The sequence below is a fragment of the Papaver somniferum genome, chromosome 2 (genome assembly GCF_003573695.1).
Source record: "Papaver somniferum cultivar HN1 chromosome 2, ASM357369v1, whole genome shotgun sequence".
NCBI classification, from domain to species: Eukaryota; Viridiplantae; Streptophyta; class Magnoliopsida; order Ranunculales; family Papaveraceae; genus Papaver; species Papaver somniferum.
Window position 1 is genome coordinate 187211341 of NC_039359.1, and position 22372 is coordinate 187233712.

The following is a 22372-nucleotide window of genomic DNA, read 5'->3' on the forward strand; positions in this document are numbered from 1 at the left end:
TCTCAGATATTTTGTAAATTTCGGCACCATGCCCATATTATTCAATTAATATAAGTTTCTTTGAATACTTCCTGTGCTATGTTCCCCGGCCGAATCCTTAATATTGATATGGCATGACAATTTGTGTTCACTCGCAGCAGAGTAGCACGAATTTCCAAGCATCAAGATTAAGGTCCTTGCATAAAAGTACTCAATCGGAAATCATACTGCTCTCTGACAATAAACTTAAAGAACTTTGTGAATCAATTTTGTGATAATTCACAAGATTCAAATATTAACCTGATTTGCAATAATTAGGGTTTTGCGCCTTGCGCAGTATATTAGACCCCGTTGGTCGAAACTAAGCTTAGGCAAACTAGGCAATTAATCCGTCATGGATTAGTAGGTGCAAAATCCTACCCAAAATCAGAAAACAAGGAATAAAAGGAGACGCGTAATAGGAGCAGCAACAAAGGTAGGTGTGACCATGCCATAGGCCAACCGGCGCCACTTGCAAGTGGCCACACCCCATGTTTCCCGACCGGCCCTATTTCCTGTCGACCAATCAGGTCGCCTTAAACCCGGCACACGCACATGAGTTGTGGTTGGGCCCATACTTGCTGGCCCTATTTCCCATCGACCAATCAGATCGCTTTAAATCCTCTACGCGCACTGGAGGTATGGCCGCGCCCATGCTTGGCTGGCCCCTCATTTTATTGACCAATCAAGTCGCTCTAAACCTGCCATAGTATTAAAAGAGGCAAACTGCGCCAGATGGTCACAAAGCCAATTGGCTTTTCAAAACCGCGCCAACATGCCAAACGTGCCATGTTGCGCCAATGAGCTGAACGACATGCCAACATGCCACTCCGCCACGCCAAACATGCCAATGTGCCGTAAATAGCGCGCCTACGTGCTAACCTACCTCGTGTTCGTGGCCAACGCCATGATGTGCTTAAATTAGTGTTTTCTAGTCAGAAGCACGACTCTGCTTTAGGCGCATTAACCAAAACCCTAATTTCCAGTTGTGGCTCAAATTACGCCACTTTGGGCCCCACAACATGCCACGAGCCATGTGGGACCCAGGAAACCATAAGAATGGCGTCATATCATAGTCACTCATAGCAACCCTTGCTCCTGTGGCCGTTTCTACATTATGGCCTTACTATAGTTTGTTTGGCGTGACTATGGCGTCGTTTGCACAAAAAGCGTCACCATGCCGCGGCCGCATGCCACACGCACTAATTTGGGTTTCGGCATGCCAAACCCTAATTTAGGCGAAGTTGCTACGTCAACCAAGCCTAATCATGCTACCCAGAGCATTGGGATTGATGTGGCAACTAGATTTAATGTTGCCAAGCCATATTTGTGTCTAACACCAATGTGCCAAAATCTAGCGTCCCTGGCTACGCCAGGCGCTACTTGCACTACCGAGCCACCGACATGTGCTAACTATGCCAACCATGCCATTGTGCCACCGACGTGCACTAAATATGCCATTACGCCATTGGCATGTGCCAATGATGCCACTGTACTATTATTAGGCGCCAACAGAATGTGGCCATAATCAATGACCACCCTTTCTCATGAGTCACAATCTTAGCCGTCCAAATTCGCCACAGAATTGACAGGCCTATGGAAAGTCTTAGGCGACCAACCAAGACAAGCCTAATAGAATCACACGCTATTCTCCTGCTCAAGTCTCCTGACTTTGACTTGCCACACATATCAATCTGCTACATGTTTTTCACGAAACTGGGGGATACTCGTCAGGGTATTGGTTTGGAGGTTTACAGCGTGCGGCGTGCAATACGCTCATTATAATAAAGTGTCAGAAAGCAGGGAAGTTAGTGGCGACAAGAAGTAGTGGGTGTAAACTAACCTGTCTCCTTCATGGTGGGAACGTGGTTTTCTGGCATTTACACACGACCCCACTTCTCCATCACTCAATCATTCCCACTTTCTACGAGATCAGGGTGCATTCAGTATGACTTGTATAAATAGGTTCTATCTATTTCAACCAAAGGACAACAGTTTTGGTTAACAACAACACAGTATCTAGAAAATGCCAAAGAACTGATAGCTTACATTCCGCAAGCCAGTTCCAAATTCTGATACAAGTCATAAAATAGACACACCTTCTTTGCTTCCCTCCCTAAGACCAATCCTTCTCCTTCACTTTGTTACCGAAGCAAGACTGGAACGACCATTTCTTGGTTTAGGCCAGGATTGTACAGATTGATCTCTCAAATATAAAGTACTCCCGTGCAGTGCATTTTTTTAAGGTTTATATTTGTTTCTCATCCACACACCCACATTTACCAAAACCAGCAGAAACAGTTTTTACCCATAAACACATACATGTAATATAATGTATTATTTATGGTGCGTTTTACCACATGTCGCATGATGTGTTTATTCGTACCACATGTTTTTCACGTGATGTGTTAGGCTTCGTGCTTATCCATGTCGTGTGTTGTTCCTTGCATGTATGCCGATTAGACTGGAACGGCACGCCATGCTAACCTATCTTGATGTTCTCGTATTGTGTTAGGTGGCCTGCTATGTCATATTGTTCTCAAGTTTTTGCATGCTATGCAGTGTTGTGCTAGTGTTTGCACAACAACTTTACACATGTACGTCCACATTTTTCACCACTTTTTTTACGTTGATAACTTATATGCTATTGTGTATCTCTATGAATCTAATTTTTTTTGCTTGCATTGTATCATTTGGTCTATGTACCAAACTGATAACATTCGAGATTATGCAGGATGATACTTGAAAAATCGTTTTTTTTCCCTATCTTTAGACCCGTGTCTCTTATCCGTAGGAGGTATTCCTCCACTAACACGTTTTTTCGAAAGAACTCCAACTATTTTGGTGTGGATGGCAGACATGCCTATAATTCTTGGTTTCAATAGGACTTCTTACGAGTGTTGTTTCTATCTACTATTATCTAAAAATAATCAAGTTATTAATGACTGGACGAAACCAAGAAATAACCCCTCACATGCGGAATTATAAAAGATCTCCTTTAAGATCAAACAGTTCCACTGAATTGAGTATGATTGTATGTGTAATAGCATATACTATACCATGAATATCAATGAACCCAATTATTGCAATTGCTCAGGATACCCTTTTTTAGATTCCAGGGTATATTTCTTAGTTCAAGATCCCTCTTACTAAATAGAATCAAAGAATTAGTAGACCTCTTCCGCCCAAAATGAGAATGGGCTAGGGTTATGAACTTATAATTTGATGGAGTTGATTCCATGATTATAAGTTCATTCCATACCGGATTAGATCAAAATAGGGTTATGTACATTCTCATTATGAAAAAGTGGGAATCGAGTGTATCTAAATAGATACTATGTTTCATATGGATCCTCGTGTCGTTACATTCTATTTAGGATTATGAATAGGCGCAATCATACCTACTTTTTACATATTTCTCGTTGTTTGGGTATGATATTCACTTCTTGGGCTTCTATTGAATCGAGAAGTAGGTTTGATTGTACATCTTTTTGATATATCTAAGGTATCCTTTGGATAATTCAAATCGAAGCAATTGGATGTTTGACTCGGGCCTATAAGACATGACCGATCGATAGAAATATTCCAACACTCCACCCGATATTTCTAATTTAATGTTCTTGTTCCTGAATGCTTCATAGGAATAAATGGCTACTTTTCCTATACAAAGAAGTTTTTCTTCCGAGTCACAAAATCCATCTATTTTGGAATATCTTTATGTGATTCCAATATTTCTATTATAAATCTACAATTACAATCTACATCAGATCGTGATTTTAGGTACCAAATATTTTTATATCAAGCACTATACCAAATTCTGGGATTCGTAACAGGTTAAGCCGTTACGAAACGGGGTTGTAACGGCCCTCGCCTGTTTCAAAAATGGGTGGTACATTTTTTTTGTAACGGCAATGCAGCCATGACGAATTCTCGGTTGTATCGTCTTTAGTAACAGCTTTAAGCCGTTAGGAAATGCCACGTAGTAATGGCTGAGCTCCGTTACGACATTTTTGTAACGACAAGGTCGAACATTTTTTGGCCGTTACTACGTGGCAAATTAGTAACATGCTCTAGCCGTTGCTACGTGGCAAGTTGAAACAGCTAGGATCCGTTACGAACTTTTTCGTAACAACAAAAAAATTACTGCCAGTCAACATTGACCTGGTCAAAATTAGTCAATGCTGACCGATGTTGACCAGGTCAACATATACCGGCTATTCATATTTTTCCCGGAAACACGCCTGAATTAAAAAATAACTACCAAATCCAATCTCGCATTCAACAACAATGATAGTCATATTCTTTCAACAAGAACAACTTGAGAGAATACCTAAGTTTTGAGGGAATACAATGTCTGGTTAGAAACTTAAGAGAATTTCTAAGTTATCTGTGGCTTAAAGCTGTTTAGAACTTAAGAGCATATAAGATAAAACTAACATGTGCAAAACTCACATAACTGCCTTTTCCTTCTCTTGCATACATATTTCTGCCTCAAAATCTTCTGCGGTTGGTTTATCACCATCAAAGATATCAGTAACAGCTTGTACGAAGGTTGCAAGGACTGATAAGAGATCTATCACATATGCCATAGCTGCTCCCTGAAATAAACCAAACATAATTTCCAGTGTTACATATCAGCTATGATTTTGACCACGTTATACAGAACATTGAGAGAGATAAACACGATAAGATAATTACCTTCATGTCTTTGATAACCGATGCTTCATCAATTGGCGGCATATCAAGGGAATTTCTGCTACTGATTACCTTCAGCTGGTGGTAGTGGAACGGTGATGGACTGAAGCGGTAATTACTGCTGACTTTTGGCTTAGCTCTAGAAGGAGCGGGTGATGTTGCGCTGCTGCTGGTGATGCACTTACAGATCATCATCTGTCAGAAGTGATGATTTATTACAATTATTTTACTGTTCTGTTAAGGAGCTATTTACATTTTGGTGTTGAGTCAAAAGTAAGATACAAATTACATTTACCTTCTCTGTGAACTTTTCAGACTTTACATGCTTTATTACTCCATCAATGATCCAGTAGGCATATGATGGACTAGGAGATGTCACAGAAAAAAGAATCTAACACCTTGACGATCACCACGAATAGTTGCTTCTTCTACTGGCTTTAGTCTGTACTGTAACATGGACAGAATAGTTGATTTTCATAAGGTAGACTACCAGAGATGGAAATAAATGCCCCATGATTAATCTCATAGGATGCAGTAGATAAGACTAAAGTCCCAATTTATGGGCTTCATAAAGTCGAACAAATAAATCATTTTTCGTTCTAAAATCAAATACATTTCTAAAAATGGTTAAAAAGCAACAGTAGTACATACCAAGAATCTGCAACTGGGGTCGACTGAGATGCCGAACGAATGACTTGTAAGCACTCAGAATGACCATAATAATTATGTAATGAGACATAACAACAGTATTGAAGAGTGCCCATGTGTGCTAAGCTTTTGACCAGTCAGTTGCACATTGAGTGGCATTCAAGAGTGCAATAACAATTTCTGCTGACAACAAGAGACAACAAGTAGACAAATAAGACGACATTCTTCAAGAGAAGAAAAGAGAAGTAAAATGGATAGAAGGAGAAAAGAGAAAAACTGCATTCATGGAGGGCATTGTCAAATGCACAAAGTTTAAAACTTACTGTCATAGTTGACTCTTTCAACAGAATGTTTTTAACCGTAATCTGGTTTGAGTATTCAGTAACTGGCAAAACCAGCAGTTCTAGAAAATGGGAAAAAGAAAATAAAAACAAATGCATATACCTCTCCTTCGCTTGAATTTGACTTGAAACCTCTTGAAGTAAGCCCTTGGTTTTTGTGCTTTGATGAATGCCTGCATACAACCAAATTAAAGACTAAATTCTCATGAACACAGTCTTATCACCAGTGTTAGGTGTACAATGAGCTGCAACCCTGTAATTCCATGGATGCAACTTAAAACAATAAACAGTTTTATTAAATGGTTGTAGCTTAAAACAAAAAATGGTAAGGAAAAGGTTGTATCAATTTAGAAAGAAACCTGTAGGAAAAGCAATGCCTGCTTCTAGACCGTTCTCAGTAGAACCACCATTTCCTTATCCTCCATCCATCTCACAGCAGAAACTCCACAATTCCATACTTTCCCTGCATTTAAATCCAACTTTGATCTAGGTAAGACAGCCACTTATATAAACTCAAACACACAAACAAAACCATGGACATGTTATAAATTCAAGCATCTTATCATATAAATTACTACTCAAGCAGCTTCCTACCCCGTGAACTACTCTCCCACTTCTTCTTCACATCTATAAAATCAAAACCAAAAAACATCAAATCATCAATCCACTATAAAAAACACAAATAAATAAGTATTAGAATTTAATGGAAACGAAACTATCAATATACCTGCAGCTTCCGTTCAGCTTCAACTGCAACTGCCATTTAGAGCACCATTCTGCAGATTCAATCACTTCCCTGCAATGTTCATCTAGTTGCAATCCCAGCTGCAACTCATTCTGCTATTCCCGGCAATTCACAGCCAAACAGCCACCATTCTGCAACTCATTATGTTATCATATAATACAACAACACTACTCTTTGACCTAGCAATCCTTCCTTATGACCTCAAACTGCATCACCAGAACCAAGCACCTATTTCAGCTACCTCCTTCCATCCTTCCTGCAGTTTCAATTCACCACCTAACTCAGCTGCAAATGCTCAAACAAGCACCCATTTCAGCTATACCTCCTTCCATCATCACAGCAAACAACACATTAAATTATCAAAAGAGTTGGCAGGCAACATTAGCTTCTTACTAACTCCCCTCTTCTTCTGCAACAACAACAAGAACAATAGTTGCAATTAAAACACACACAGTCATATATCAACAAACAAAAGACTAATTTTTTTACAAAAAATAAAATCTCACATGTTGGATCCTTAGTTGCACATAGTTTTTCTTCAGCTCCTTCTTCTTCTACACACAAAATACCAATCCTATCTGCAAATCTTCATACATGTTCACTCCTCTCTAATCGGTAACAATATAATCAATCAAACTCTATCACCATCTTCAATTGTTTCTTTTGTAATCCTGAACACAGAAAACCCTGGTGCCTAAATTGGGGAAAAGAGTAAACCAAAGTTCCTTGTGAAATCCAAAAAAGAACCCTAAACATCCATCCATACTTCAATTAAGAACAAACCCCTCAAACACTATTCAATTTATAAATTAATTACACACAAATCAGAATTAATCTGAGAAACCCTAAATCAACTTACCATTTCTGCCAAGTTGAATTCACACTTGATTTAGCAACACCGCCAAGAATCACCTGTGTTCTCAACAGATCCATCATCTTCTCATGATTTCTTCACCTCAAGAATAAACCCTAACTCTAACTCTCTCCCTGATTTATCACCTCACACAATGAACCTAAAACTCCTACTTGTTCTCCTTCGTACATCAGAAATTACATCATCACCCCCATCAGCCATTTGTAACGGGAATTTTGTAACGGCCACGACGCCGTTACGAATTCCTGTTACTAATCCGGGAATTTGGTGTAGTGAAGGCATCTGGTCTTTTTGGTTCGTCAATGGGATAGAGATAGAGAAAGGATGTGAGAAAGAAAGATACTTTCATTTTCAGTTTACTATTGTATTTCATTCATTTAGGGGAAGGGATAAAAAAGGGGATTTCCCCTTTTTCTGACAGATAAATAGAAAATAGTCAATGGCTTTTTCTTTTTTGGTTCGACCTACAAAGAACTATACTTTGGAACTTTAGATTCAGTTAAAGTACAGATAAATCAACTAACGAAGACAAAAACAAGAGTCATATAAATAATTATATGATAGTTCTGTAATAGTTTAATATAAGAAAAATCATAGATAAATTTATGGATCTTTTCGCAATATCACATCCAAGAAAAGAATAAGATAATTAATTAACAAAACATTGTTTGAAAGTTTATACTGTAATAAAATACAATAAATATTTCCAATGCTAAAGGTTTAATTTCTTCAATATTAATTTAATTTGTGCAGTCACTCATCACGAAAAAGTATATATATTTTAAATAAAGCTGATGTATATTTTTATAAAAAAATATCAAAAAGTGAACTATATGACCAAAAAATATAACTTTAATAAATATAAATATTAATCTGATATTCGACGACAACTTTAATGATAAATTGTTTACTTACAAGAAATCAATATACTTGTGATTAAAAAAAAAAGAGAAAACAAAATCTTTGAAAAACAGAAAACCGTAACATTATCAATTTGATTCGTAAGCGTGCCAAACATATTAACTTGCAGAGATGGAAATGATTTTCCATGGGAACTAAATTCTAGGTAGTTTAAATTATGTTCTTTTTGTGTCAAACGCAAACTTAGAGCAAGCATTATCGTACTCAATTCCTTCTTTATCCCTTTCAAATATAAAGAACTACTAGATGACTATGTTGTTTCCCTGATTGGTACTGATGATTTGATCTGTGTAAAATTCTCAGTTTTCCAAAAAAGTTACCTAGTGGATGCTCGGTATTTTTGGCATAATTGGTCGTATATGAAGTATCTTACCCGTATCAAAATACTTGTTTGACCTTTAGATAGTTGATATTCCTCTCTCACCCTCGATATTGGTCATACATTTTCATGTAACTATTCTATTTTCTGAATTGTTCAATCTCAACAATTATTTTAAAAAATAAATAAATTACGCGTCGGGGAATTCTCTATTTATAAAAATACCTTATTCAACTCAAGTTGTCCTGATGAAATAGTAGATACCATTATCTACACAAGGCATCGACAATCCTAAAGGACAAGAATTTCCCAAGTCAGGGTAGAATAAGTTGTCTAGGAGTATGTACCTTAGCAAGGATAGCCCTAAAGGTGCATTACATCATGGAGGGTTTTGTCTCCATAATCACTAAAAATAAAACCCCTTGGCTCAAATATGGGGGTCGACCATTGATGAATGACATCTAGTTCTTATTTCTAAGAGTTCATATCTTATTCTAGTAGTCTTATACTTGGGTGTAGGTTGCCTAGAATAGGAACTACATAATTGATTTATCACTGACTTTTCATCTTTTACCCAAGTTATTTTTCATTTGTTGCAGAAAAAATGATTTTGACTTTGGCAGAAAATCTTTCTCTCATTCAAGCCCACGAAGCGACACTCCAAAAAAACCTAACAAACGCACTTCATGCGTTTTAAGAGTGTTAATAAAAAAAATGGTAAAAAAATTTGTTAAATTTATGAAGTAGGTTAACAAAACTTATCCTAGATTTCTCGTTAAAGAATTAGTAAAGTTTTCAATATGTTTATAACTATCCTTTGCCATTTTCTTAAACTCATTTTGCAAGTCATACTTAATTATAGCTCATTTATACGATCATTAGAAAACTTGAGCTCGATCCTGATATTTTGAGGTCAAACAAAAATATTTGAATCATGACGAATGTTATGAACTTTTCAAAACAGAGGTTCTGGGATGAAAAGTCGAGATGGATTGAGTATATCTTTTTTTTGTTCCCCAAGCACTTTTGGTATGACTTTTCAATGTAATGTGGTTTCTTTATAAATAAAAAACAAATAATGTATTTTGTTTGTGCTTTTGCAACCTAAAAATAAAACCGAAATAAAACTATTTGCCAGAAAAACTCATTACTTTACATAATAAGTTTATAAGTCAACGATTTCCCAAGTCTTGAAACCATATATTCATCATATGGTATTTTTAATCACTTGGCTCTCGATTACCGCAAGCATTGGTCGGTGTTTTTAAATCATATCATATATTATTTTTTATTTACAATGATGAGCCGTCTTAGGGGTATTTCATATAAAGCTCTCATTGGAGTTGTATATTAGGTCCATGTTGATAAAGTAAATCTTGCAGTATGCACGTCTGGAAAGACAAAGGTACCAAGTACTTCCACAATATTTTTGCTTTTACCTATTTAGGAGACACCCAAAATGATCTTATGAAGAGAGTGATAGACATATTTTTGTGTTTGATTTGTCTCAATTCTCTATAATTATTGGTGCTTAATATTGTACTTATTATGGTATTTTATGTATCTTTAGGTGTTTTTGGGAAATAAACACCCGAAAAATTGATAACGGCACCCAAGGGACCCCAGCATGGATAGGGGCACACCCCTTCTTCTTATTTTTAAAACTGAATTTTCGCGGGAAAATTGATATTCGTCTGTGTAACTCTCTGAATCAAATTTAGACTAGTTTTATGGAGACTCAATCGCTAAATTGGGTTGGGCTAGACTTGAATAGGCTAAACATGGCATGTATAGGTGTTTAATTCAATTAAGTTAGGCCGCATCATCAGGTTTTCGTTAAAACAAGGAAGAGAAAGTTTATTGAGTTTTTCTTGGTTTATATTAGGAAAGTACGTGAAATGGGAGAAGATATATTATCTTTGTATTTGATTTATCGAGTTGGAGAGAGTTTGTATAGAAACAAAAGACGCGCAAGAGAAAGGACATAATAAAAGCCGAAACTTATAGGAAAGGAGATGAGAAATAATGGAAAATATTCCCGTGATATTTTCGTCTGTTGTGTATAAATAAGAGTCTTGGGACCTAAACATGGGATATTGAGAGTTTTGGGATAGAGCAGAGAGGAAACCATAGCCGCGGAAAAATTTGATGGCGAGTTCTTCACCAGTAGGGAAAAAGAAGAAGAAGACGGAGGACTGACCAACTAAGTCAGTCTCAAATTACAGAAGAGATCAGCAGAAAAAACAGTGATGTTTTTTGTCATCTTCAGCAACATAAAAGAGACACTTATATCAGTTGCGGTTTATTTCTTCTTTGCAACGAAAAACGTTGCAATTCTCTGTGTTATTCTGTTTTCTTTTCTTCTCTTCTTTGTAAATAATTTTTGAGCCATGAATAAATCTTTTGAGAGTGTTTTCAACATGGGATGACGGAGAAAACGATATTTCTTGTTTAGATTTAACATATGAATCGCATGAATATGATGTATGGTGGAATCCTGAGTCCCTGTCTCTCATAAAAATTCTAGTTTAATTTAGAATTAGGACTAAAATCGGATGTTCACAAATCTGAGTTGAACGAATCTATATACCACTTTTTCTAAAAGTACGGTCCACCAAGCGAAACCAGTGGTTTATAATGTGTATAGGGACCTCATAAAAATATCTTTTCGTATTGTGAACTTTAAGGTGTATGAAGTTTCATATTTGACTCTTTATGCAGAACGATAATGACTCCATTTAACTTAGGTTGATCTAGACCAGAGATAGACCTATGTCAAGGTAACTCTTCTTGAAACACTATGGTATTGTTCCTGGATCATATCTAAATAATGAATCAGAGCACGTGGATCTATCTCGTTATCTTTCGGTTAAGAAAAAGTATTGCGGACTATCTGATATTTATATCAGTTGATGAAAGAGCCTAATGCAAAAAGAAAAAGAAAAAGATATATTTTGGGTCTTTCGAACAATTCAAATCGTTTTGATAATAAAAAGTTTGATCTGTTTGAGAAAGTTTATAGTTTGAGTCTGTATTACTTGACACTGATCCTAATAGTCTATCGGTTGTTGTCGTAACTATTGTCAAGTAAATATGTTGTTGTCGTATTGTTTAAACCTAGTCCATAAACAATCACACAAGGTATATGACTTAAGTTGTATTGTCTCGACTCTGTCCATTGACGATCACTAAAGATATCAGACTTATAGGTTGATATTCGAAAGATTGTGGTGTATTTGGGTACCCTCGTCTTTTCAAATGGAAGATATTCTCGTGACATTTTTCGCATGTTGTGTATAAATAAGAGTTTTGGGACCTAAACAAAGGATATCGAGAGTTTTGGGGGTGGAGCGGAGAAGAAACCAGAGCTGCGGAAAAAGCTGCAGGCGAGTTCTTCACCAGCAGGTAAGAATAAGAAGAACAAGATGAAGGCTGACCAACTAAGTCAGTCGCAATCTGCAGAGGAGACCAGCCGGAAAAACAATGATTTTTTGTTCATCTTCAACGACAGAAAAGAGACACTTATATATATGTTGTGGTTTATTTCTTCTTTGCAACGATTATAAACGTTGCAATTTTCTGTGTTATTCTGTTTTCTTTTCTTCTCTCATTGTAAGCACTTTTTGAGCCATGAATAAATTTTTTGAGAGTGTTTTCAACATGAGGAGCTAAACTCCAACACTGGGATAACAGAGGAAGCCAAATTTCATGCTTGTGGTAAATATAATGAAAAAGCGAGGGTCTAACAACCACACCCAATATTTCGATTAGCAATTTGTATGGACTCCAATATACTTTTAAGATAATCAACTAGACAGTCAGATTCAATCTTAATAAAATTATATCAAAGAGTTATATCTCTCTTTCTCGATTAAATATCTACTCAAGCAAGAGTCTAATTGAATACAAGAGAAATCACTTGAACGGTACCAAAGACCAATGTTCAAGTATCAATCAATTTCAATCAACAACCAAAGGTTGGATTTCCCAGTTGATCGATTTAACGCACAACCTATATTATTTCAATTATAAAGATAAAACAATATAATGCGGAAATTGAAATAACACAGACACCAGAAATTTTGTTAACGAGGAAACCGCAAATGCAGAAAAACCCCGGGACCTAGTCCAGATTGAACACATACTGTATTAAGCCGCTACAGACACTAGCCTACTACAAACTAATTTCAGTCTGGACTATAGTTGAACCCCAATCAATCTCACACTGATCCAAGGTACAGTTGCGCTCCTACGTCTATGATCCTAGCAGGATACTACGCACTTGATTCCCTTAGCTGATCTCACCCACAACTAAGAGTTGCTACGACCCAAAGTCGAAGACTTTAATAAAAAAAATTATATCACACAGAAAAGTCTACGATAATAGATAAATCTGTCTCCCACATAAATACCTACGAGTTTTTGTTCCGTCTTTTGATAAATCAAGATGAACAGGAACTAATTGATAAACCAGACTTATATTCCCGAAGAACAACTCAGTATTATCAATCACCTCACAATAATCTAAATCGTATGATGGCGAAACTAGATAATGTGGAATCACAAACGATGAGACGAAGATGTTTGTGACTATTTTTATTTCTTGCCTATCGGAGAAATCAATCTCAAGTCAATCTTACGATTGTACTTAGTACGATAGAAACAGCAAGACCAGATCACACAACTACAAGAAAAGTAGTATCGGTCTGGCTTCACAATCCCAATGAAGTTTTCAAGTCGTTAACCTACAGGGTCTCGGTAGAAACCTAAGGTTAAAGGAGAATCGACTCTAGCTAATACAACTAGTATCACATGGGAGGTGTGGGGATTAGGTTTCCCAGTTGCTAGAGTTCTCCCTTATCATGGTTTGCAATCAATGTTAGCTTAGTAACAAAGCATTCAATATTCATCGTTAGATGAAAACCTGATTAGATTCAAGCTAATATATTTCAACCGTTCTTGTTACACACAAATGCAATGCACGTTTATCTAGGTTCGTGTAACCGTTCCCAAACATGTACATCTAGTTGGTTCAACAGTAGTTAACCAAATGGTTAGTCGTATGAGCACTTTCACATCAACCATATTCTTCTTTAGCACAACTAGTTTAAATGACTCAAATGAACTAGTTAGAGAGTTGTTCAATTGCTTAGATCTTTATAATAGACACAATTGAAACAAAAACGATTTGATTCACTTGAATCGATTCATGAACTTATAGTTTTGATTACTAACATTGAAAAACATGCTTGAGATAGCACGCATGCGAGTTCGACCGAGCAGTGCTCTAACAATCTCCCCCTTTGTCAATTTTAGTGATAAAACTATCAATACATATGGAATATAAAAATAGATAAATAACCTTTTGTAGCTTTTCTTCCACATGCCTAATCTTCTTGGTTCTTCAACATTACTCGAAATCTTAGTCGCTTCCAAGTACTCCAATGATCCCAAAGGTTGTAAGTTTAGTATCACCGTTGTTGAAAATCCGTAGTCATAACAATGAGAAAACAAGAATTCTCAATCATTTTTATACAGTGTCATAGTATTATTATACAACATCAAAGTTCAATTGTATCACAACTTCGACAACAATACTATGTGATATGTATCACTCCCCCTTAGTCAATACTCCATCTCACATGGAAACCACTCCCCCTTACATAATGATCCGAAAACCATATGTATTTGTAGTGTGAATTACACATTAATTCTCCCCTGTTTTATCAATAAAATTGGCAAAGGTACGAAAACTAGTGGGATCCTAGTGAAATTTCCATAGAGACATTTCATGACCAAAAGAAAGCACATATCAACTTTTTAGATGCCATCATATAGCCGAAGCTAAATGCATTCATCAAGGAGTTTATAAAGATACAAGATAACCCCTATAATATTCCACAGCCGCACTCCCCACAAAGATTTGGCAATTAAGCACAAGTTCAATTAAGAACTCTCCCCCATAAAATGTCATTCCCGAAAGAACAACAATAACGACCTTACTTTCATAATAAAGGAAGGATTTTGAATCCAAAAGTACTCAATTAAATTAACCACAAGAAAACCCATGATTAATTCAATCGGAATACAAAACTAAATTACCACAAGAGTGTGATCAATTCAATTGGTTATGCTCGACATAAAAGAGCTTACGAAGCCGCACGGTATATACATAAAATATGGATCAGGGAAGATCAATACTGCGGAATAAACAAGGATTCATTCTATTTTCCATCATTATTTGCACAATGACGTACAATAGACATAATCCTTGTAAATAAAAGTTCATCCTATCTTCCATAAATATTTGCATAATGTCATATAATAGGCTTAAAACTTTTGTAATGTCAAAAGTTCATTCATTCTTTTATCAATACATGCATATCGACATATGAAAGACTTAACTTTTGACAAGGTATGGGACAATCATAGTTCACGGACGCAAACACACATATCCCATAATAAGTTTGCAATATATAAAACCATAAAGATTAATACTGCAAAAAATCATCTTCCAAACAATTCTTTAGAATTTAAACAAGTAAACCTAAAAACAATAAAGATGAAAATGTTGGACATAGCTATGTGAAATCACAATAATGGCTATTCCAAACTCTAATTATTCTTCCTAAAAACACAAGAATAAAATTCTCATGAGAAGATTTACTAGGCAAAATAAAATCAACAAGCTAAAGACAAAGTGAACTCCTATGCCGAAGGTGAACATGAACTAGATAGACACTTCGGGATCCTCACGAGCCTTGAGGTCTTTGAGCTTGTGATTGATAGCATCAACTGATTCTTCAGAGAAGATATCCTCATTGAGAAGTTCTTTAACATGTGTCTTTATGAGACCAAGGTTAGAGGTAACCTTTTTCAACTCAGTTTTTAACACATCAAGACTCTTCAAAGTATCAACGAGCTGCAGTTTTGCTTCCTCAAAATATTTAAGGAAATCATGACCCACTTCAGCAGAAACCGTGTGCTCATTCTCAACGTTGTGATGTGTATAGGCATAGTAGTATGAGGCATTAGGATGATCATCTTCTATTAAGGTTCTTTTCTTCCTTCCCTTGGACTCGAAACCAATACCTTTGTCAAGAAACCTTTTTGCAAAACCGCTAGAGTTGGAAGAAGACATTCTTGACAGGCTACAAAAAAAAATCCCAGAGTATGCGTACGGGACTCAAGGGTTTAAATGGTTTCTTAGGGAAGGTAACTTTTAGGGTTTCTAAAAATTGATTTGTGACAGTAACACGGGTACTCGTACGAACACAATCTTGACCCATCAACAAAAGGTACGCAACCGGTCGTAATTTTACGACAAAACGGAATTTCTGCTATGTGAAAATTATCAAAATATTTTTGGTTCAATAAATTTTATATCTCAGTAGAGAAACAATTTTAGAGCACAAGAGTAGCAGGCAACATAGTTGCAAAGAAAAACCTCTTTGAAAATGAGAAGGCCAAACGAAGATCCTCATAAGACACAACTAATACTTAAGCAAAGTTGTCTGCAGACAATAGTCTAGTTATAAACGATAAGAAGATAACTCAACTAAACAGAAAACAATTTTGACAGAAGTATACCTGATTATTAACACAACTTACCCAACAGGATTTTTATGAGTAAGTCCTCAACCCTTGTGATTAATTAGCACAAGAATGAGCTTTCAGCTCATCAGATGAACGAAGTTCATGGTTGAGTTTCTTTTTCCTTTTAAGTCTAGGAAAAAATCTCTTTTGATGTGAAAAATTATCATAAAACTTATTGTCATCAAAATATGAGACATAGTTTGAGTTCTTACCAGAAGAATTTTGACTTGAAGAGGTTGACAACCTGTTGACAATTTCTTTATAGCCTTCAATTATCTCCTTCAGGTTATTTCTCATATCATCATTTTTTTCTCCTTTTTCCTGGGATTTCATTTACATCAAAGGTAATGTTATCTTCAGAGGAAACGACTTGATCTTTCCTTAGACGACTTTTGTTAAGACATCTGTTCTGCTTTTGAGCACTCGAGGAACTCATTGAACTGACTTTCTTGATAGCATACACAGGGTAAGTACGAAAACTAATTGGTTTAGACATACGATGTCAGTTACACCCTTGAGGATTAAGTCTAAGGTGTGTTGAAGTTGAACGATGGAATTTTTATTCAACCTAGAGTTTCACTTCGGCTTAACAGGCTCTTTTGAATCACAAAAGAGACATACTTTCTGATCATGAGAATGATTAGAAGGTTTATTCTTACCATCATCGTTTGGAGATTTCTTCCTCCCATTTGATGTGCAACATCCTTGATTAATGGAGATTTCAGGCACATCCTTTTTAATAGGAAGGGATTCTGGTTTTACTTCTGAAATTGGAGCCTTTTTAGTTTCAAGACAAGTAGATTCTATAGAGGACTTTTTGACACGTCCTTGAATAGAGAGTTTATTCAAGCGATGTTCAATTTCCAAAATATCCTTTTCAAGACTTGCCTTAAGTAGGATACGTGAAGACTGATCTTCAGTGTTTTTGGAATTGCAGTCTCTTACTACACCAAGAAGGATACTGACATGGTTTTTCAACCGATTAAATCAATCATCTTGGATTATAACCAGATTTAGAATCAGTTCACTCTCTTCAGCTGTTTCCATTTCATTAGTAGAGATACTCTTTCGAAGGGTAATCGGAACAACACGTCAGTGTCTGTCTGTCTCGTCAGGACACTAGGTTCGTCTATATTTGAGACTAAAGAATCTTTCTCTTTAATAGATACACTCGAGACATAACTTTTATTTCTGGTGATGTGTTTATCAGAGATAGCACTCTTGTCCATAGAGTCATATCGCTACAAACACAGACTTGTAAGGTATTTTAACGTGTTTGCCTACTCTAATACCAATTGAAAAAGTGAGGGTCTAACAACCATACCCAATATTTCGATTAGCAATCTGTATGGACTAACTCCAATATAATTTTAACAGAATCAACTAGACAGTCAGACTCAATCTTAATAAAAGTATATCAAAGAGTTATATCTCTCTTTCTAGATTCAATACTTACTCAAGCAAATAGAAATCTGCGAGTCTAATTGAATACAAGAGAAATCACTTGAACGGTACCAAAGACCAATGTTCAAGTATCAATCAATTTCAATCAACAACCAAAGGTTGGATTTCCCAGTTGATCGATTTAACAAACAGCCTGTGATATTTCAATTATATAACAAAATATAATGCGAAAAAGAAATAACACAGACACCAGAAGTTTTGTTAACGAGGAAACTTAAAATGCAGAAAAACCCCGGGACCTAGTCCAGATTGAACACACATTGTATTAAGCCGCTACAGGCACTAGCTGGTGGCTCTCTAAAAGAGTCACAGAAATGATACCTGCAAGTGCACAGGGTCTGCTGTAGTGAGTGTGCAAGGCAGGGTCGAACCACAAAGACTAGGGTGTATAGTTGAAGTTTTTAAGCTAGTTATCTAAATTAACAAGGCAGTAACTAAAGCAATGAGGTAACAGTGACAGAGAACAAAGAAAGTGAAATTCAGTGGCAGTGAATAAGAAACATTGAAACAAAGATAAACAAACCAAGGTTGTGAGCCAAGGGCAGTGATAAAGAAACAAAGGCAGGTCCTCCAGCTATGTTCTTGTCCCTTGCTAGTTATCAGTCAGCTTCTAGGCTTTCTGAATAACTAGATGACAGTTGCGGTTCAAAGCCGGTTGTTCATCTAAGGGTTGGTCTAGAAAGGAGGTTAAAGGCACTAAAATGAATTCTAAACCTTGTGATAGTTGGGGCTCTCACACTTCAACTACCCGCAGAGAAGCTTGCTTAGTGTTTTAACAACCTATAAGGATATTCAATCCTAGACAATTCAAGCACAACAAGATCAAAGCATGGATAGGATAAAAACAATTGAAATGCACAACATCATTTAAAATAAAAACTAACCCTTGAGGCACTGGCTATTCCAGTCCTCTTGGGTGAAGCACTGGCTAGTCCAGGTATAACTTCTAACACACACCCACACATCATATTTATAGTTACAAGCTTCAATTAGGGTTCTACACAAGTTTTCCCCAAATCCCCAAAAATAGCAGAAATTAGGGTTATTGATTTACCTAATTTGATGGGATGATTCGTTCCCATGTCTTCAACCCATCCTTCCTCTGCTCTTCCTTCTCCATCTCCTGTTCCAACTGCTCCTCTAGCTCGAGCTATTTTATCAATTTCTCTTCTTTCCTGTCTCTGAAACCCTAGGAGAGAAATTGGTATGATAGCTGGCTAGAAAGAAGGGGAAATAGGTAGGCATTAGTAGGTGATAACCATGATGGATTTTGGTGGTGGTTGGCGACGAAGAGATGGTGGTTGTGGTGGTGGTTGAGAAGAGGCAGTGGAGTTGCAGACGGAGAAGAAGATGGGTTCGATGGAGAATATGAGAAGGGGTTGTTTGGTACGGGGTATAGGTGTTTGGTACTCGGGTGTTGAGCGGGTGTAGCAAATGTTGATGCGCAGCAAGGATGAGACGTTGGATGCGAAGATGATGGATCGATCTAACGGCGAGACGGAGGCAGATCTTGAGCGACCGTTGGATTCTAGATACAACAATTCTGACGTTCCAGATGAGAGTTAGGTGCTATGATGTTTGACAGGAGCTTCAGAGTTTGATGCACTGTGATGAAGCGACCGTTGGATGCATCTGTGGATCCAATCTGACGGCTACGAGCTTAGGCAGGCTCTGGGCTTGGTCTTGGACTTAGTTTAGAGTTTGGGCTTAGATAATTCTGAGCCCGCTTCTTCTTTAAGAACAAATTCTTCCTTCCAAGCCCACTTCTAGTTGGTCCGGCTCTTGCAAACATCATTCTTCGCTGCCTTTCTGCGGGAGTCTTTGTCGTTTCTTTGCTCTTTTCACTCCGTGAGTTAACCAGGCTTTATTTAGTACCTAAAAATACAAAATTAATTAAGAAAAGTATTTATTCTTGAAAACAATGAAAATACAGAATATGGGATAAAATGTAGAATTAATGCACAAAAGATGAGTTAAATGCCAAGAAAAATATATAGAAATATGCACTATTTAGCACTCATCACTAGCCTACTACAAACTAACTTCTATCTGGACTGTAGTTGAACCGCAATCAATCTCACACTGATCCAAGGTACAGTTGTGCTCCTACGTCTCTGATCCCAACAGGATACTACGCACTTGATTCCCTTAGCTGATCTCACCCACAACTAAGAGTTGCTACGACCCAAAATCGAAGACTATCATAAACAAATCTGTATCACACAGAAAAGTCTACGGTAATAGATAAATCTGTCTCCCACAGAAATACCTATGAATTTTTGTTCTGTTTTTTGATAAATCAAGGTGAACATGAACCAATTGATAAACCAGACTTATATTCCCGAAGAACAGCTTAGTATTATCAATCACCTCACAATAATCTAAATCGTATAATGGAGAAACTAGATATTGAGGAATCACAAATGATGAGACGAAGATGTTTGTGACTACTTTTATATCTTGCCTATCGGAGAAATCAATCTCAAGCCAATCTTACGATTGTACTTAGTACGATAGAAACAACAAGATCAGATCACACAACTACAAGAAAAGTAGTATCGATCTGGCTTCACAATCCCAATGAAGTCTTCAAGTCGTTAACCTACAGGGTATTGGTAGAAACCTAAGGTTAAAGTAGAATAGACTCTAGCTAATACAACTAGTATCACACATGAGGTGTGGGGATTAGGTTTCCCAGTTGCTAGAGTTCTCCTTTATATAGTCTTTTAAATCAGGGTTTGCAATCAATGTTAGGTTAGTAACAAAGCATTCAATATTCACCGTTAGATGAAAACTTGATTAGATTCAAGCTAATATCTTTCAACCGTTAGATCGAAATTTAGCATGTTACACACAAATGAAATGCACGTTTATCTAGGTTCGTGCAACCATACCCAAATATGTGCGTCTAGTTGGTTCAACAGTAGTTAACCAAATGGTTATCCATATAAGCACTTTCATATCAACCATATTCTTCTTTACCACAACTAGTTAAAATTACTCAAATGAACTAGTTGGAGAGTTGTTCAATTGCTTAGATCTTTATAATAGACAGAATTGAAACAAAAACGATTTGATTCACTCGAATCGATTCATGAACTTTATAGCCACGGTTTGCAAAGTTGCATTCCTTAGTTTATATAAATTTAAGTTCACGAATAATCATTTTTAGAAAATAACCAACTTAAGTACGTGGACTGGTACGCGGACTTAAGTACCCTGAATGAGTTTGTAAACAGTTCACAAACTCCAGCAGATTTTCACGGGAAGATAACCTCCGACAGTATGCAGGACTGGGTTCGCGGACTCTGTTCCGGTTTTCCCGAGAAGCAAAGTACGCATACTTTGGTTCAAGGAATAAGGACTTGTACATGTATGAGTTACCACACAATGCTTATATCCAACCATGGTTATATAATCTAAACTCTCATTTCAATCATTGAAACATTCTTAGAGGACGTTATATAGTTGTTGTTCACAAGCCATTTTTCGTCAAAGCCATTTTCAAGTGATTGAAACTTAACATGACTTTCGTCACTAGTAAAGATGAACTTGGCCAAAGCGAAAGCTTACCAACACATATTTCGAGAGATAGATAAGCGAGATCGGAAGATCTATAAGTGATTTCCCTGCTAACAGAAGTTTTATTGGAAGATAGAATGTGGATTGTACCTTAATCCCTAAGATTTGGAAGCAGTGTTGGTGGATTCGTCATGTTGGAGCTGATATTATGATTAATTCATATGGTTCTCTTAGAGAGACTACAGCTGGGTATGTTGTTGTTCTAGAAATACACTAAGTACCGTTTTAGACTGTGCTTCGGAGGTTCTTTACCTATCTTTGTTGTTGCTCGTGAGCTTCATGGGTTGAGTTAGGTTTGATTTGGCTATAGAACTTCATGTTCAAAGATTCCATATCTGCTGCTGAAGAAGATTGATCCTAAATCTCCATGGAACTTACTATATATTTGGAGAAGAGTTAATAGATTACTGGAGTTTTTCTCTCATGTGAAGATTAGCCATTGTTGTAGAGAGACCAATCATGCAGTTCACAATCTTGCTAGTTTGCACCCTAGTAGCAATTATGTGTGTTTGAGAGCCGATCAGTTTAGTCAGGAGTTGCAGGTAATTCTGCAGGAAGATTAAAATGATATTGTGTAACTGAGTTAGCTTTTTAGTTTTCCTTTATATTTCTTTATTTTAGTGTAGTTTATTTGTTTTGGTTCTAGGTTTTCCTTAACACTAATAATTGTATCCAAAATAAAATAAAATATGATCAACATTGATGGATTGTTATATATTTGTGTAAGTATCTTATTAAGAATAGTGAATAACTATATGCCAAACCCCTCTCGTACAGCGTAGGATGTACAAAGAGTTGGAGAAGAAGAAAATAACATAATTTAGAAGTCTTCTCTTCCATACTCATTGAGTGGTTAAGTGTGTGCTTGGAGGTGAAGAAGCATATGAGGCTGAACTTCGGTGAAAAAGAGAACCATCCTAGTGCCACATCTCTGAAGAAATCCTAGTGCCACATCTCTGAAGAAAATTTGGAAGGTGCATTTGGGGGTGTGACACCTACCATAGTGCTTGAACTTAGTTCACAGGCAACCCCATATATCCCGACTTTTACAGCTAGGTACTCTCTAGTCAGCTACGTAATTGTTCCCTTGACTCACTACTTGATGCGGAGTCCCCCTTCTATCTAGGTATACAGAACTTATGGCTTAAATTAATTTATAAGATAGCTCC

At 36.7% G+C, this 22372-nt stretch overlaps 2 long non-coding RNA genes across 2 annotated transcripts; both read right to left on the reverse strand.

Moving 5' to 3' along the window:
• Positions 1–4362: 4362 nt before the first annotated feature.
• Positions 4363–5154, reverse strand: LOC113354316. The gene is made up of 3 exons (XR_003361813.1): positions 5009–5154; positions 4717–4908; positions 4363–4616 (listed from the first exon to the last, which is right to left on the reverse strand). It is a non-coding gene; the product is annotated as an uncharacterized LOC113354316 (long non-coding RNA).
• Positions 5155–5477: 323 nt separating this feature from the next.
• LOC113354317 lies at positions 5478–7127 on the reverse strand. Its single transcript, XR_003361814.1, has 6 exons — positions 6954–7127; positions 6430–6856; positions 6297–6329; positions 6062–6165; positions 5806–5875; positions 5478–5541 (listed from the first exon to the last, which is right to left on the reverse strand). It is a non-coding gene; the product is annotated as an uncharacterized LOC113354317 (long non-coding RNA).
• Positions 7128–22372: the final 15245 nt, after the last annotated feature.